The sequence below is a fragment of the Panicum virgatum genome, chromosome 6N (genome assembly GCF_016808335.1).
Source record: "Panicum virgatum strain AP13 chromosome 6N, P.virgatum_v5, whole genome shotgun sequence".
NCBI lineage: Eukaryota > Viridiplantae > Streptophyta > Magnoliopsida > Poales > Poaceae > Panicum > Panicum virgatum.
The window spans coordinates 23,986,766-24,004,451 of record NC_053150.1 but is presented as its reverse complement, the minus strand read 5'-3'; positions in this window follow the sequence as shown (position 1 = coordinate 24,004,451).

The following is a 17,686-nucleotide window of genomic DNA, read 5'->3' as shown; positions in this document are numbered from 1 at the left end:
GAGTTACATGTGGGTTGTCATCAATCACCAAAAAGCGAGAGATTGAAAGTGATCTAGGCCCCTAAAGTGGGTTTTGGTGGTTAATGACAAAACACATGTGCATTTAATCGTGTAATTGAGCATGTGTACAGGTGGTGAACATGTATAGGTGAATCAAGTGACGATATACGACCCTCAAAAAGGAAATGAAAAAGCGAAGTTCAAGTTTACTCAAGAAATTAGATTTTGAATTTGAAATTTGAGTATAGGAACGCCGTACTATCAAGAGGGACTTGGTTCAAGGGTTTTGATTTAGATCTTGTGCTCAAGAGAACCTATGCAAACGATTGTGAGCCACAAAACAACTCAAAAGAGCCATAAACCGAAGTTTCTCCCTGCCTTACCTGGATACTCCGGGTATAGGGCCGGATCCTCCGGACCTCATTGCCCGGAGTGTCCGGGTGCTGTTTCCGGGCTGAAAAATCAGGGTTGCCCGGAGTCTCCGGGCATATACCCGGAGTCTCCGGGCATATACCCGGAGTCTCCGGGTACCCTTTCGCCCAACGGCTATTTTTGGGCTGAAGACTATAAATACCCCCTCTATACCCCTTCAGCCCTCTCTCTTGCCACTTTGGACGAACAGAACTCATACCTAAGCCAAAAAGAGCTCCCTCACTCTCCCTTCTTCATTCTTGAGTGATTCCCTTGAGGGATTTGAGTGAGAAGCAAGCAAGAGCAAGGATTAGTGCTAGTGAGCCCCATTTCCATCTCTTGAGCACTTGGTTTTGGTCAAGCCCGTGGATTCAAGTTTGTTACTCTTGGAGCCTTGTGCTCCTAAACGGCTAGGCGTGCTTGTGATTGCTCAACCAAGATTGTGAGCTGCACAAGAAGTTTGTAATCTTCATTCCTCGCCGAGGAATCCATAGTAAGTAACCTTGGGCTTGAGAGGTGATCTCGCCCTTGGGAGAGGAGCATAGGGGTTCTTGAGCACCGTCTCTCGAATTCTTCCTCAACGGAGACGTAGCACCTTCGGGTGTGAACTTCGGGAAACAAATACTTGTCTCCTTTGTCTTAGTTTACTTGATTCCATTATCATTTGCTTGTGAGACTTCTTTTCTAGGGTTTGAGCTCGATCTACTCACTCACGAGTTTCTAGTGAACTTCGTTTGTTGGATATCAACCTTAAGAAACCCCTAGTACTCTTTATCTAGCTCGATCTACTTTTCTTGCAGAGATACTTGCTGTTTCGTTTCAGGTTGTTCAAACCCGGAGACTCCGGATATAGCTCCGGATAGTCCGGACCACCAAACCCGGAGTATCCGGGCATATACCCGGAGTATCCGGGCTAGTCAGTGTCTGACTCTTTTGTTAAGTGTTTTTAAATTCTAGATTGCCTATTCACCCCCCCTCTAGGCATCTTAAGATCCTTTCATCTATACTGATCACAAGAGCCTCAAGTACATTTTCACGCAGAATGAGCTGAATATGCGGCAGAGGAGATGGTTAGAGCTAGTCAAAGATTATGACCTGGATATTCACTATCATCCGGGTAAGGCCAATGTTGTGGCAGATGCTCTGAGCAGAAGAAGCTATGTCAACATGGCCGTTGCTTTCCAGATGCCTCCAGAGTTATGCGAGGAGTTTGAGCAGTTGAGTCTGGGCTTCTTGCATCATACTTCGAGTGCAGCATTTGAGGCAGTACCCACTCAAGAGGCAGAGCTCAGGCAGCATCAGAAAGAAGATGAGAAGCTGTAGGAGATCCGTGAGTTGCTCAAGAAGGGCAAGGCTCCCCATTTCAGAGAGGATGATCAGGGTACTTTGTGGTACAAGAACCGGATCTGTGTGCCAGATGTGAAGGATCTCCGGAAGTTGATTCTGAGTGAGGCCCATGATACAGCTTACTCTATTCATCCGGGCAGCACGAAGATGTACTATGATCTGAAGGAACGTTTCTGGTGGCATGGGATCAAGAGTTCAGTGGCAGAGTACGTGGCTATTTGTGACACATGTCAGCGTGTCAAGGCTGAGCATCAGAGGCCAGCAGGTCTGTTACAGCCTTTGAAGATTCCAGAGTGGAAATGGGAGGAAATCACTATGGACTTCATTGTTGGATTGCCTCGTACTCAGAAAGGGTACAACTCTATATGGGTAGTAGTGGATCGTCTGACGAAGGTTGCTCACTTCATTCCAGTGTACACTACTTACTCCGGAGCTAGACTTGCAGAGTTGTACATCTCTCGGATTGTCTACTTGCATGGTGTGCCCACGAAGATTATATCAGACAGAGGATCTTAGTTCACTTCACGGTTCTGGGAGCAGCTCCATGATTCGTTGGATACGAAGCTGCGCTTCAGTACCGCTTATCATCCTCAGACAGATGGGCAGACGGAGAGGACCAACCAGGTGTTGGAAGATATGCTGAGAGCTTGTGCCATTCAGTACGGTACTAGTTGGGATAAGTGCCTGTCATATGCTGAGTTTTCATACAACAACAGCTATCAGGCCAGTCTGAAGAAGTCCCCCTTCGAGGCATTGTATGGCAGAAAGTGCAGGACTCCTCTCTATTGGGATCAGATTGGTGAGAAGCAGCTCTTTGGTCCTGACATTATAGAAGATGCAGAGCAGATGGTTCAGGCTGTGCGAGAGAATCTGAGGATTGCACAGAGTAGGCAGAAGAGCTATACAGATGGCAAACGGAGAGACCTGACTTTCAGTGTTGGTGATCATGTATACCTGAAGGTGTCTCCGATGAGAGGAATTCGCAGGTTTAATGTCAAGGGGAAGTTAGCACCTCGGTATGTTGGTCCATTCAAGGTGCTAGAGAGGAAAGGCGAAGTTGCTTATCGCCTGGAGTTACCTCTCAGCCTCTTAGGAGTTCATGATGTCTTCCATATATCTCAGCTGAAGAAGTGTCTGCGAGTACCCGAGGAGCAGGCACTACTGGATGGGGTAGATGTGCAGGAAGATCTAACTTATACTGAGCATCCGGTGAAGATTCTGGAGACATCAGAGAGGGTTACACGGAACAAGCACATCAAGATGTGCAGAGTTCAGTGGAGTCACCACAGTGAGGCTGAGGCTATTTGGGAGCGAGAAGATGAGCTGAGGAAGACATATCCAGATCTCTTTGCTAGCCAGCCCAACTAAATCTCGGGGACGAGATTTCTTTAAGGGGGTAGGGTCTGTAACACCCTAGTTTGAATTTCAGCATTTTTAATAAATTTAATTGGCTTTAATTAATTTTCTAAGGTTTATTATGATTAGCCTTGCATTTAATCTAATTTTGTTTCACAAGTAATTAAAATTTGTCTAAGTTTAAAATTTGTTGTTGCATTCATGCTGGTGCATTGTTTTATTTGTTTGAGTGTGGTTTGAATTCAAATTTATATTTGAATTCAAACTTTGTTTGTTTGTTGTAGAAATAGATTAGAAGGAGAAATAGAAGAGAACCCAAACCCCTAAACCCAACAGCCAACCCAACCCAGCCCAAGTTTCTTTTCCCGCTCGGCCCACGCCCAGCCAGCCCGCCACCTTCTTCTTCTTTCCCGCCCGCGGCCCAGCAAGCCAACAGCGGCCCGCGCACGCTCTTTCTCACCCCCACAGCCCACCAGGAAGAATCCCAACAGTGCGCGCGCACGCCACGCTGACGCCCAGCGGTCCCACCTGCCAGCTCCTCCGCTCGTCGCGTGCACCCCACCTCTGAGACGCCGGCCCCACGCGTCAGAGCCCCCTTCCCCCTTCTCTTCCCCCTCCGCGCAACGGACGCCGATATCACCGGCGAGTTCGCCGGGATCCTTATCCCGCTATGCCCCGCCGCAATCCCCGCCTTGCCCTGCCTTTTAACCACCCGCGCCGCAGCCCCTAGACCCTATCTCGCCACCAACCCCTCTGCATCAAACCCTAGCGCCGCCCGCCTTGCTCTGCCACGCAACGCCCCCTGCGCCGCCGTGCATCGCCGCTCCACCGCCTCCAAGCCTTCACTGACCGCCGCAGAAGCTCCACCTCGGGCTAAGGTTCGACACCGAACACGCTGCCCCGACCCCAGTCCTCACCCGCGCCGGATTTCACTCAAACTCGCCGGAGCAGGTAAACCCGTTCCCGAGCAATTGCTCACCGCCGGTGATCCCCAGACCTCTCTGACCCCCGTAGCACCTTCACAGGTGTTCTTCGAGTCGAATCAAGGGATCCAGGAGCCGGAAGCACCCCGCATCAACCCCGTCTCCGAGCTCCACCGAGCGCCGCCGCCAGTCCTCGTCGCCGACTGCCCTGCGCTGCTACTTCGGCCACCCGAGCCCTCGGTGAGAACCCACGTCCTCCCCTGGTCCTGTTGCGCTAGAAATTGTAGGCTGTAGCCGTCCCCACGGCCGTAACGCTGTTCACCGGCGTTCCGCCGCCGCATGACGCACAGCCGCCGTGGCGGGTTCGCTGCAGAACACCCAGCCCCGCGTGACCCTGGTTCGGGTTCGCATTAACCCCGCACACGCACGTGCACCCATTTGCACCACAACCCATGCCTAGAACCGTGCTTTTGCGAGCTCGCCGTCGAGCTTCACCGCACAGACCCGCCGCCGCCCGTGCTTGCGCCACACTGAGCCTCGCCAACCTCTACTGGTGTGTTCAAAAGAATTTGCAGTTTGGCCCAGATTTTAGCAAGCAGCCCCCCTGAGCTTTTTAAATATAGAACCCGCAGTCCAGAGCCGTCGGTTTTGCACGTTAGCCCCTGGATCTATCTTTTAATTATGTTTAGGCCCTCGGTTTTTGCAGAAAACCCCCTGGAACCCTAGTTTTCTTGCAGTTTAGTCCCTGAACCTTGTTTTTAGCCTAGAATATGCGTTTTAGCTCCGTTTTAGGTGTTATTTATATCCATGCGATCGTTGTAACGCGTAGAATAGTTTCAGACTAGTTTAGTGCGCTGTTTCCATGTATTGATGTACTGTTTCTTAGTTTTTGTTAGTGTTTGCTTGTATGCTTATTGTTGTGCATTGTTTTGGCCATGTGTTCGTGAGTAGACGCTGATCCAGTTGAGGAGCCCCAGTACCAGTACCAGGAGCAGCCGTCTTCAGACCACTTTGAGCAGCATCAGGAGCAGTACGAGGAAGGCAAGTATAACATGAACAACTGTGACATCCCGGTCCACAGATAGTACAGAAGAATTCGAGAATCTCTCAGACAAGACAGAAGAGTTATACTATAGTTCCTTTTCTCAGATTTATGTGACACCTATCTGGGGTTATCAGCAGTGATGCCTGTGCAGTGTTGTCCAAATAACATAGAACCTTAATTAATGGGGTCTTTTCTCTCTTCGATCTTACCAATCTGTGTTTTCTTTTATCCCAGCTCAGATGTCGGCAGAACAAAAAGACCTTGGAGTCAGTGCAATGGGTGATGGTGAGAAAGCTTGCCCGTGTTGTCAATTCTATGGCGTTCCTTGTCGTCAAGTTTGTGCGACTGAAGATGAAGCCACAACTAGGAGGAACCAGAGGTTGTTCTCCAGTATAAAGAGGAAGAGGTCTCATCAGGAGCAGCTAGCAGAGGATTCCCTTTTCCTTGACTGTCCATCGGTCGAAGAGCTACAGACCAACCAGAAGAGAAAGGATCCGGAGTGCTCTAGAGATACACAGGTCGAGAATCAAGCTCTCTATGATTATGTTGATGGGTTGACTATCACTATGAAGGTAATTCAGCCACGCAGTCACAAGGAGTCCAAAGAGCAAGCAACAGAAATAATGCAAGATGTGATGTTAAGTTCACAGGGAGGTCAACCAAGTAGCGCCTTGCACCGCCGCCGCCTGTGCTACCAATGCAGGCAAGAAGGTCATTACGCCAAAAGTTGTCCTCAGAATCAGCTGTCACCAGTAACACCAGTCCAGGACCTTTCACCAATCCCACATACCAGTGGTGACGAGGCCCACCTTAGGTCAGGGAACTGCTCCAAGCAGGATGCTCAGAGTGATCAGGATCAGCGGCAGGTGATACCAGTGTGCAGTAATCGTACAAAGCGTGAGCAATCCAAGAAGGGACCAAAAGAGTACCTCTAGGGGTTCACCATGTGTCAGCAGAAACCATTCGGGATGATAGTCCAGTCATTCTTGGTATGCTTCTAGTTAACTCATATCCAGCTATGGTGCTTTTCGATACTGGTGCTAGTTATTCCTTTATTGCATAGTCTTTTGTCGAGCATCATGGTAGTCGTACTAACACATTAAAGAAGTGCATGTTAGTATCTTCACCTGGAGGACAATTGAGGTCTCATATCTTCTGCCCCAGAGTCAGTGTTTCCCTAGGGAGGGTAAAGTTCAGTGCAAATCTGATGGTGATAGACACCAAGGGTATTGATGTGATTCTGGGAAGGGATACTCTTGTCAAGTGGGGAGTCAGGATTGATTGTGCTCAGCGGTCGGTTCACTTGTTAGCATCTAATGGCCAAGAGGTGACAGTCAGTGCTACAGAGCCTTCTGGATTTCTTCATCAGATGGAGGCTAGACCCACGGATGGCATTCGCGTGGTGTCTGAATTCCCGGATGTCATTCCGGAAGACTTGCCAGAAGAAGGAAGAGGAGTTGATGAAGACATATCCTAATCTCTTTGCTAGCCAGCCCAGAATCTCGGGACGAGATTCCTGTAAGGGGGTAGGATTTGTAACACCCTAATTTAATTTTCAGCTTTAATAATAAATTTAATTCGTTTTATTTAATTTTCTAAGGATTTAACTTGCATTTATAATTTATTTTGCTTCATAAAGTAATTAAAATTTATTTTAGGTTCAACATGCTTGTGCATTCATGCTGGTGCATATGTTGTTTATTTTGGTTGAGTGCTAGGGAGTTTGAATTCAAATTTGTTTGAATTCAAACTAGTTTGTGTGAGTTTAGAAAGGAAAAGAAATAGAAAGAGAAAGAAGACCCAAAACCCAAAACCCAAAACCCAAACTCAAACCCAATCCCGTGGCCCACTTCTCTCACTCAAGCCCAACCTTTTTTTCCCCCGCGGGCCCAGTTTTCCCCTCCTCTCCTGGCCCAGCAAACCTCGCGGCCCGTTCTCTCTTTCCATGGTTCGGCCCAGAACGCTGCCGTCACCCAGCGAGACGCAGCCAGCAGCCCAGCGCACCGCAGCCCAGCTCGCCCTTTCCCCCCCGCTCGCGCTTGGCCGCCTAGCGCGCAGCGGCCCACTCCCAAATGCATGGTCTGCCCCACTCCGCGCGACGCACCGCTCCAGTCGGGCCCACCCGTCAGCCAGCCCGGTGCCTCGCGCCCGCAGAGCGCACGCCCATGCTCGCCCGACCCTGTTTTCGCTGACCGCCCGGGCCCGCCTGGCAGGGTCGTCCTTGTGGCAGAACCGCCTAAATTATCCCGGCTCAAGTGCGTAAACCATCACCATAAAGGCATTATTAGCTTAAACGCACTTCAAACGGAACAATTTTTGGTCTGTCGGGTAACGTCCCGATACAACCACCGATTCTCGGATCGAACAAGCATACCTCGCACGAAGGCGAGTCCAGAGATATTACAACCACAATTTTACAACACAGGCATATTAAAGATTACAAACCAGTTCAAAAGATTATTACAAAACCAACTTAAGTAAAACAGTTATACAAAACAAAAGTGTAGACTCAGAGTTTAAACAGCGGAAGATAAAACACGATAACTACAACACGTCGCAAAAGTATACCAAGCTAGCCCAAGCATGGTATTACTCGTCACAGTCATTGCCGGCCGAAGACGTATCCCATTCTACGGACCAGCCAGGAGGCAAAGCGCAAGGATAGGTCAAGCTAGCGATCTGATCCTCAAAAGTCATACCTGAAAAAGGGTTTCAACAGCAAGGCTGAGTATTCTAATACTCAGCAAGACTTAACCGACAACGGGTATAAGTAGCCCACCTTAGCTAGACTATGCAAGGCTTTGTAAGGCTCTGGTTTTTCTTTTGCTGAAAAGCAATAAAGAGTAGGTCCTTACTTTCAAGTTTTAGCTTCAAGATTCTAGTTGATTAACCGTTCTATGGAAGCATCTACTATCCAATCATGGTGGAACTTCTAAGCAAACATCAAGATTAATAAGAATATTGTTGCTCTTATTACTCTGTGTGGCAAAGAGATCAAGCAGTCTCATTTCATCGTGAGAGGCGGACGATTCTGAATCGAAATTCAACCTTGCAAGGGTAACCTAGCACACACGTCTGGAATACCGTCGGGTCATTCCCAAACAACCGTTAACCTTTCTTTCCGGCTTGTGGATAGGAACACTCTCCCCGACTACAGGGCTCCAAGGTCCACCCGTGCTCGGTCCACCCTTGTCCCTAGAAGTCGTGGTGTTGCGCAACATAAAATAAAATCTATCTCTAAGAGAGAGTGTCAGGTATATCCACTCCCCGGTCCAATCGGCTACTAGGCTTGCCGCGTACCATATTTACGGCATGTGACTAGTACTTTCAAAAACTTAACCAGCACTACCACACACCGCGACCTTAGCAAGTTCATCAATACAGACGGGGTATCACATAAGGTCATGATATCGAACACAACCCCGTCCGTAGTCCTTATATTGATAACAGAAAGTAAACAGAAAATTCCTATAAAGCTCGCGAGTGACAGGAAATCACTCGACTTTTACCGGTCCTATAAGCTTAGCAAGTATTCGAACTCAAGTCTAGTGTTCAGTACATAGGTTCCTAGGATCATGCATCTAGAGTTTCAATTCAACTCCTATGAACTGTAAATGCACAAGTAAAATAATACAGTAAATGAAATTAATTTTGAAGTATAGGTTATGTCCGGGGCTTGCCTTCTCGGTAATTGCTAACTATTTCAGCGCTAGGCTCTTCCGAACTTTGGTTCGGGGCTTCAGTTAGTTCCGCAGTGTTCACTTGAGCTTCGAGATCACCTCCGTCAGACTCCGGAATCAACTCGTACGTCCCGTCTGACAAAGTAGTCGTATCTATATGTAATGCAAGAACAACATTATAAACAAACATGGGCAATCGTTTATAGAGTAGTTAAATAACAAATTTAACTACACAAGGCATCATGATCAAAAGCACAACAGAAGTTAACTAACTTCATAAAAAGAGTGGTGGCGATTTCCTATACAAATAAGTCATGGTTTGTAAATAAATCAACAAATCAAAGTACAAACAGTAATAAAATTTACCAAAATTACTCTAAACAGAACATGAATAAAGTAATCTACCCTACAAAAATCAGGTCAAGACATGTAATCATTTAATCACAATAAATCATTTACTCAGATAACATCTAGAACAAGCAAGAATTACACAGGTCAAACTAAAGAAGATCAGAAGCTCAAAATTTAACATGAGATCTAAACAGGGATGATCTAGCTACTGTGAATTTTTCATGATTTTATCTGCACGGAATTAATTCAGATAAATTAAACTAAACAGACATCAGTTTAGCAAGATTTAATTTTTGCTCCTGTTCTAGACATGAACTAAAGCTCAAACTTCCTGGACAAGCTAACATACTCCAGAAGAACACTCATGAATATTTTCATGATTTATTAAGAACAGAAACTATTTACCATGAATAAAGTATATTAAACAAGGATTAAAACAAATAAATAGCTACAACAAAGAACTGATCATGAAATTTTTATAGTAAAGCTAGTGTAACAAGAGTAAGCTACCACCAAAATTTCAGAGTAATATCAGTTTTCAAGTATCACATAAGAAAAAGATTAAAGAACTAGTATTTATACACCTAGTAACACAAAACAAAATCTACAGCAAAAACTTGCAACTAAAGCCTAACATATTATGGTTCTACTGCATAGAGCTCTTCAAGAGGATTCTAAAACATCCAGATTTGCTATTTTACAAATTTTCTACGAATTTATACTGAATTTCAAAGTTTACAGCAAATCCTAGCAAACAAGTCCCTGAAGGCACTATTCATATGTGTCTTGGGTTTGCAGACAGCCCCCTGGGCTTCTTCGAATTCAAAACCGAAGGCCCTTGGCTGGGTCAGAGAGAAGGGCGACGGTTGACCGGCCAAAACCGGCGAAGGGAGGCGTCGGCGGCGTAAAGGGAGAGGTCAGGGAGCTAGAGGGGACCACGGCGCACCAGTAGATGCCCGAAATCGAGGTCGGGGTGGCCTGGGGTGGCGGCGCGACGCGAGCAGGCGGTCGGCGGCGGAGGAGAACAGCGGAGGCGGCGCTCCGGTGAGGGATTGGCGGGAAGAAAGGGTGGGCGAGCTGCGCGGGGGCGAGGCGGTGCTAGCTAGGGGGTCAGAGAGGGCGGAGGAGCGGCGGTGAGGCGGCTCCGCGGCGGCGTCAAGCTTGCCGGAGTACGGGATGGAGCGGCGGCGGCGTTCTATAGCGTGGTAGCGAGGAGAGAGCAAAAGAAGGAGAGGAATAGGTCGCTGGGGTCTTTAAGGTGCTCGTGCGCGCGCTGGAAAGGGTCCTGGGGCTCGGCGGTGAGCTCGCCACGGCGGCGTCGCGGTGGCGGCCGCGAGGAGGTTCTGGGCGCGTGGCACGGGCTGGAGAGGGCCAGCGCGAAGCCAAAGAGCGGTGGAGAAGGTCCGCGCGACGCGTGGGCGACGGAGCACGACGACTTAATGGCCGGAAAGGCCGGGAAGCCTCTCCACGGCGCCGGCGTTGGCGCCGTCGGTGGGCGGCGGCGAAACAGAGCAGCGGTGGGGAAGAAGGGGATAAGGGCGATTTTGCAATTTCCAAAAGTTCCAGGGACTAAATTGTAAACCAGTGATAACTTTTAAACCAAAGCTCAAATGGAAAAGTGCCCAACATGAAAGTTGTTCAAAATCTCAAGATCTACAACTTTGATGTTGTGCAAAAATTTATTTGACCAAAGATTCAAGAGCTAAAATTAAAATCATTGAAGGGATTTTGAAATCTAGGAAATTTGTCTTTTTCAAAGCAATTTCATTTCAAATGTAGACCTTCAAGCAAAAATTGATGCCATGCAATAAATGCACTGAAATTTTGCACAAACACCCTCCACAAAAGCTATATTCAGAAATAACTATATAAAGGACCTTGCATAAAATCATAATTACACACATACCCTTTCATAATTACAAAAAGATCCTTTTTAAGTAATTCTAGCACATTAGGCATAGCAAACCTACCCAATTACTGTGCAGACACTAAATTAATTACTGTGTAAATACCCGGGGTGTTACAGCCTTCCCCCCTAACAGGAATCTCGTCCCGAGATTACAGGAAGAAAAGGGTGCAAAGAATTGGTACCTGGATTGGTTCTAAGAAAGTCGGGAAAGTTTCTTTGGAGAAAATTTTCAGTCTCCCAAGTAGCTTCTTCTACAGTATGCTGATTCCACTGGATCTTGTACATTTTAACTTTCTCCCTTCTAGTACTTCTTTCTTTGGTGTCAAGAATCTTGATCGGATACTCCGTATAAGATAGATCGGATTCAATTTCGATATCTTGTGGTTCAAGGATTTCAGTAGGTACCCTGGTGCACTTCCGAAGTTGTGAGACATGGAAGACATCATGAACGGCGGCCAACTGAGATGAAAGACGAAGTCGGTAGGCAACGGGTCCACAAGTTTCGATAATTTCAAATGGTCCAATGTATCGGGGTGCTAATTTTCCTTTTAAGCCAAAGCGTTGAACACCTTTAGTAGGAGATACTCGCAAATATACAAAGTCTCCTACCTCGAATTGTAAAGGATCTCTCCTTTTGTCTGCATAACTTTTCTGTCTTGATTGAGCTGCTTTAAGATTAACCTGGATAATTCTGACTTGCTCCTCTGCCTCCGAAACTAAATCTGGCCCAAAAATTTTGCGTTCCCCAGCTTGTGACCAATTCAAAGGAGTTCGACACCTTCGACCGTATAATGCTTCAAATGGGGCCATTTGCAAGCTAGACTGATAACTGTTATTGTATGAAAACTCTGCCAGTGCTAGGCACTTAACCCAATTCTTGCCATATTGAATAACACATGCCCTCAACATGTCTTCAAGGATTTGATTGATTCGTTCAGTTTGCCCATCTGTTTGTGGATGATAAGCTGAACTACGAATCAGTTTTGTTCCAAGGGATTCTTGCATTTGCTCCCAGAAACGTGCTATAAACTGAGGCCCACGATCAGAAATAATCGTCTTTGGAATACCATGTAAACGAACAATCTGATCGAGATAAATCTCTGCGTACTTCTTGGCAGGATAAGTGGTGTGTACTGGAATAAAATGAGCGGTCTTGGTGAGTCTATCAACTATTACCCAAACAGAATCATGCTTATGAGGAGTAGTGGGTAAACCAACGATAAAATCCATACTGATATCCTCCCATTTCCAGGATGGAATAGATAAAGGTTGGAGAGTACCAGCTACTTTCAAATGACTAGCTTTAACTCTTTGACAGACATCACACTCAGAAACATATCTGGCGATCTCTCTTTTCATTCGAGTCCACCAGAAATTTTGTTTGAGATCATGGTACATCTTGGTACCACCGGGATGAATCGAAAACTTCGATAGATGTGCTTCATCAAGGATTTGCTTTCTAAGCTGATGATCCTTAGGTACCACCAGTCGGGATTCGAACCATAGAACTCCCCTATGATCCACTCTGAAACATTTATACTTTGCTTCTCCCTGTGATAACTTTTCCTTGATAACCTTGATACCCTCATCATGTAATTGTCCCATGATGATGCTATCATGAAGTGTAGGCTCAAGGGATATATGGTTCAAACTTCCTTGAGGTACCATTTCTAGGTTTAACTTCATCATTTCCTGGCATAGAGTTTCATTGAATGGTTCTACAGATAGACAATGGCATTGTGACTTGCGGCTGAGTGCATCCGCAACCACATTAGCCTTTCCTGGATGATAATGCACTTCTAGATCATAATCCTTTATCAACTCCAGCCAGCGTCTCTGTCTCATGTTGAGATCCACTTGAGTGAAGATATATTTGAGACTCTTATGGTCAGTGTAAATATTACAGTGAGTTCCCATAAGATGATGTCTCCACATCTTAAGAGCGTGAATGACAGCTGCTAATTCCAGATCATGGGTTGGATAATTCTTCTCATGATCTCGGAGAGCTCTTGATGCATAAGAGATAACCCGGTTGTCCTGCATAAGCACACAACCAAGTCCCGTACCCGAAGCATCACAATAGACATCAAAAGGTTTGGTACTGTCCGGTGTAGACAATACTGGAGCGGTAGTTAATCTTGCTTTGAGGGTTTGGAAAGCTTCTTCACACTTATCATTCCAAACAAACTTTACTCCCTTCTTCAATAACTCCGTCATAGGCTTGGCTATTCTGGAGAAATCAGTAATGAATCGACGATAATATCCAGCTAAACCAAGAAAACTGCGAATTTGATGAACTGAAATAGGAGATTCCCAATCCATCACTTCTTGTACTTTAGTTGGATCAACAGATATACCATCACTGGAGATAGTGTGACCTAAGAATTTCACACTGTCCAACCAAAATTCACACTTGGAGAATTTGGCATAAAGATGATGATCTCGTAATCGTTGGAGAACGATACGCAAATGTTCAGCATGATCTTCTTCATTCTTGGAGTAGATTAAGATATCGTCAATGAAAACCACGACGAATTTATCCAGCTCCGGCATGAAGACTGAATTCATCAAGTACATAAAATATGCTGGGGCGTTGGTAAGACCAAAAGACATAACCAAATATTCATATAGTCCATATCTGGTAGAGAAAGCAGTCTTTGGAATATCACAAGGCTTGATCTTTATTTGATGGTAGCCAGAACGAAGATCAATCTTAGAGAAAACCTTAGCTCCAGCTAACTGATCAAACAGAATATCAATGCGGGGAAGAGGATACTTGTTTTTAATAGTGACCGCATTGAGTGGTCGATAATCAACACATAGCCTCAAACTATCGTCTTTCTTCTTCACAAACAGGGCTGGACATCCCCAGGGTGAAGAACTGGGACGTATAAAACCTTTGTCAAGAAGGTCTTGGAGTTGGACTTTCAATTCTGCTAATTCATTTGGAGGCATTCGGTACGACCTCTTAGAAATAGGGGCGGTACCGGGTTGAAGTTCGATAACAAACTCGATGTCTCTATCAGGAGGCATTCCAGGCAAATCATCTGGAAATACATCCGCATACTCCCACACGATAGGGATATCTTCAAGTTTAATTTCTTTTGTGACATAAGCACAAGAGTTAATGCACTCTCGTTGCGGCAGATAGAGTATGGTGGCTCCTTGATATGGTGAATCTATCTCGATAGCTCGGGAAGAGATATCTAACAGTACTCTATGTTTAGTCATCCAATCCATGCCCAGAATAATATCCATGCCTTCTAAATTCAACAAAATCAAATCTGTCTTTATCACTTTACTACCCAACTTAAGAGGTACATGTGTAGTGATTTGATTGGAAGCTATCTTCCCACCAGGAGTTGTTATCATAAAAGATCCCTTAGTATGACAAAAGTCCAATCCTACTCTTGCTCCAAATTTGGCACTTATAAAACTATGTGTTGCACCAGAATCAAATAATATAACTGCGGGTTTATTGTGGATAGAGAAAGTACCCGTCATAACTGGTGCTCCTGCTGGAAGGTCTGCAAGAGTAGTGAAATTAACGCGCCCTTGCCGGACTTGCACCATTTGCCTCTTGCCCTTGCCCTTGTGGTTGTTGTTGTTGTTCTGATTAAAGTTTTGCCCTGGATTATTCCTTCTGGGTTGTGGACAATTCTTGGCAAAATGAGAAGCACTGCCGCAGTTGAAACATCGATTATTACCATTCCCACTATTGAACTGTGGGGCATTTGGCCTTGGGCTAAACTGCTGCTGTTGCTGTTGCTGAGGCACTGGAGGTCTGAATCCTCCTGGTTGCTGAGGCGGCCTAAAGACAAACCTACCCACTGGGGCAATTCTTTGTGGAGGCCTAGGTGGAGTATTTTGCACCAGGCGATACCTTGGTGGCTGGGCACTCGAGGGTCCCGTTGGTGCCTTCCGCTTTTTCTCAGCACGATGTGCAGCAATACAATCTTCCTGTGTAATGGCCATATTAACCAGCTCATTATAGGTATTGGGCTGAACCAAGTTTAAACGTTCTTTGAGCTTAGTATTGAGGCCACGACGGAAACGATCACGTTTCTTGGCATCAGTATCAGCATGATGACCCGCATATTGGCACAGATGATTGAAGGTCTGTGCATATTGAAGAACAGTGCGGGTTCCCTGATCTAGAGCCAAGAATTCATTCAACTTTCTCTCCATCAGTCCATCCGGAATATGATGTGATCTGAATGCAGTTCTGAATTCCTCCCAAGATATGATATGTTCAGCAGGCTGCATTTCACAATAATTATCCCACCATATACGTGCAGGACCGCGAAGCTGTTGGGCGGCAAAGGGGGCCTTGTTCGCATCAATACATGGTACCGCTAACAAAGCAAACTTGGAATTGATTGTACGAAGCCAAGCATCGGCATCCAATGGGTCATCAGCTTTGCTGAACAGCGGAGGTTGGGTACCAAAGAATTCCTGGTAACCCGCTGGTTGTGCCTCCCGTCCTCCATACTGTTGGCGTGGCTGATTTTGTTGCCCTTGGACTAGCTGGCGAAGCAACTCTGTTTGCATGGCCATTAACTCAGCCAGATTTGATGGGGGTGGCGGTGGTTGCTGAGATCCACTGCCAGTTTCACAACCAAAGCCATCAGGCGTTCCGCGTGTATGACCAACCATCTGTAATCATGGAAGACATCCATTAGATACATATTTCTCGCTTCCAAATCAATGGTACATGCAATGATCATACATTTGGATAAAACAAAATCAGCAAAAATGTAACTAGATGCGGTGTAGCACAATATGCACAATACATAACTGCGCAACCCACCAAACTCAGAACAGGCCAGCTGTTAGATAGCTTCATGCTCCATCGTATTGATACTCAAAGCTAAGAGCAAGGGTAAAGAAAATAATCTAGCCATTCACTCTTCAGCGCCATGTGCTATGTTGCTAAACAACAGAGATCATAGAAGGGGTTGGACTAAAATTTAGTCTCACAGATTCAACATGCTAACATTTGATGAGCACATATGTCACAAAAATTTGCAACCTCTTGCATTCATCAAACGGCGTGAAGATGCACAAATAAAGAGATTTGCTAAGTAGAAAGATTATGATTTCCAAACTGGTAGTCGCTACTTATATTACATCCAAAGCAGCCTTGTTCTTACAACCTAACATCGCTTAACCTTACCACATATAATACAACAAGTGGTACTCCTCCCTAAGGCTATTTTACACTAACATCTTCCCTATATACATATGCTACAACAAGAGAACACAACTATCTAGGACAAGTCTAAGACGCCTAGAAGTCGTCGAGGTTGCCCACAGAAGAGGCACTGCCGGAAGAAGAGTCGTCCGGCTGAGGGTTAGGCTCAGCAAGTGCGTGCTCTGAATCTAAGTCAGATACTCCCTCAATCTCCTCTGGGTCCTCCTCTGCTGCTGCCGGCTCAGCTGGGGCATCTAGTTGCTCCTGGAGCATACCAACATGTGCTAAAGCATCAGCCCAATCTGCTTGCAGCTCATTCACCTGCGCCTGAAGAAAACCGATAACCGTGTTGCGCTGCTCTATCTCAGCACCATACTCCATAGCCTGATGCTCAAACTGTGCAATAGCAGTGTCCCTCCCAGCAACGGCATCCTGAAGTCCCCCAATCTGAATATCCTTCAGACGAAGGCCTCGCTGAAAACTCTGGGCCAAGTCTATCACCTGGTCCATGTGTCGCTGCTGAAGTATCTGGTAGTGAGACTGGGCATTCATATACCTTACTACTGCCTCGATAGTCTCATCCGCTACATCTCCAATCAAGTGCCCAAAGTGTGTGACCCTGAACAGCCACTCTGCATCGCCAGTACGGACTGCTGGAAACAAACCAATAGGATATGCTGCTACCTCCTCGGGGTGGTGCTCGCAAAAAGTGGTGATAGCGTTGAGAGCTGCCTTCTCAAACGCATCCACAAGACGATACCCAATCACCTCGATCTCAATCGGTGGCCACTCCAAGGTGGGGTGCTGAGGAATGGTCATCTTAACTCTGTTCTTCTTAATTCCATCCTCCGAAAACTGGCGTCCCGTGTACTGGGGTGGATCTGGGTAGTGGAAGATACGAAGTGAATCCCAAAGAATCCTCGGAAAACCCTCCCAGTACAGACAGTCGGTATGAGCATTTCCCTCCTCATCCCAAAAGATCTGGGAACAAGTCGCCATCTGAATCAAAAAGGATTCAAATGTGAGTAATGCAATTATCTCAAGACTTCTCAAATAAAGCTTTAAGAAGACTGCGGTAAAACAAATGTGATTCTAATTCACAAGATGATATGATTCCAACTCAAAGAATAATAAACCACAATTGGTACTGGTTCATCATTTGAGATTCTAAGGAATGAAAAGATCCTTATAACAACAAGATGGGGCTTCGGAGGAAGGCATGACTCAAAACCATATTTTTCATCTAAAGAAACCTAAGCATTTACAAACATGCTACTAAAATCAGAGTTTCACTCACTCATGTTTTAAGCACACTAACACTTATCTTATAAGGATTCATACTAGAAATTCCTTAACAAGCGCCTGTAGCAACTTCAACTAATATGAACCAATCAAACATCAACCAAATATACATGCACGTCCTGACCGACCTCACACGATAAACAATTGCCAACTATGGTTGGGCTTACG